At 40.0% G+C, this 1,410-nt stretch overlaps 1 pseudogene; it reads left to right on the top strand.

Moving 5' to 3' along the window:
* Positions 1 to 222: 222 nt before the first annotated feature.
* On the top strand, positions 223 to 375 carry LOC129329454 (U2 spliceosomal RNA; annotated as a pseudogene).
* Positions 376 to 1,410: the final 1,035 nt, after the last annotated feature.

Below are 1,410 nucleotides of genomic sequence, written 5' to 3' on the forward strand. Positions count from 1 at the left end.
ATTCAACTATGAGTTCACAAAAGAGTCATCATGAATCTTACATGGAGGAACCCTATGTGAGGAAGCTGGCCTGAACCTTTTGGAGATTCTTCTGAAACACTATTGATTTGTCATTCCTCCAGAAAATTTCATGAATTAACAGAATACTAGTTCAGATGCAATCAATCAGGCAAGCTTAGTTACAAAGAACTTTCATCCTGACTTTTTTGTCTTTAAAGAAGTATCACTTCTTAGCCTTTTGGCTAAGATCAAGTGTAGTTTTTAAAACTAACCTATGCATTTTTAACTTGTATTTTAATTGAGATATCTGAAATAGGTCCTGCCATAGAGGAACTCAAAGCTGACACTCAGGTGTGGGGGCTGAGCCTAATACTTCATTTGCAGAAAATAAGAATAATTCCAGCCTTTTCCAGTTACTGAACCGGAGATCACAAAAATCCATAAGGTTACATAGCACCTAGGCTAAGCCACAACTCTGATGTTCTGAAGAATGGAATGAGTAGAACAGACAGAAATAAAAAACTTAAAAGTTACACAAGAAGACAAGGGCTGACGTGCTCCAATCAGTTTCTTGGAACTGGACATACAAGAACAGTTGTTAGATATTTGTACCACACTTCTGCCTAATGAGGGGCAAATCCACATTACTCATTCTAAGTCGCATGTTCCCCGCATTCCCCACGCAATCCTGAGTGCCGGTCACATTACCTCATTAAACAGACGCATTTCATTCGCATTTCTCCCGAATATGTGGTCACAGGTTTTCAACGGGAGTTTCACGGTGGCCGTGAACGGGCCAATGCGCAATTTACGCAGTTTTTTTAAAAACCACCCCCCTTCCTGTCTCTCCGGCTGTTCCGAGAGTTCCTATTGGCTGATTCAACTTGCAAGTGCTCCATAGTCTGCAAAAGACTGTTTTTGACTTCATAGCATTGGATTTATTGATTATGCTGTTTCTGAATCAAATCTGGTAGTTTGAAAAATCATTTTGGGGTGAATCCACCCTCAGAACGGACTCGCGAAACTTCCCTTTTAACTTTTTTATTTTTTTTTATTTTATATTACTGTAATATCGAAATTATGAAATATCAAAATAATGACACTCCAAGGAAGTGAAACTTCAGTAAAATTCAGGCACTGAACTGTCCTGCATAGGAAATGCCCACAAAAGCTTCCCACATGCTTCCAAATTTCCAAAAACGAAACGGGAGAGAGCCATCAGTGCTGTCAGTGGGGGAAAGAGAGGCATCATTATCTTCAATGATGTTTCTTTATAAGGCAAGATCGAAATAACGGAAAAGTGCGCTCAAAAATTTTTTTAAAAAATGGGCGGGAAAAAAAGTCCTGCCCAAAAAAGCGGTTTTCGAGCGGCCGTGTGATCGGAGGGACGCGCGAGAAAGACGGATTGGA

The sequence above is a fragment of the Eublepharis macularius genome, chromosome 4 (assembly GCF_028583425.1).
Source record: "Eublepharis macularius isolate TG4126 chromosome 4, MPM_Emac_v1.0, whole genome shotgun sequence".
Classification (NCBI taxonomy): Eukaryota; Metazoa; Chordata; class Lepidosauria; order Squamata; family Eublepharidae; genus Eublepharis; species Eublepharis macularius.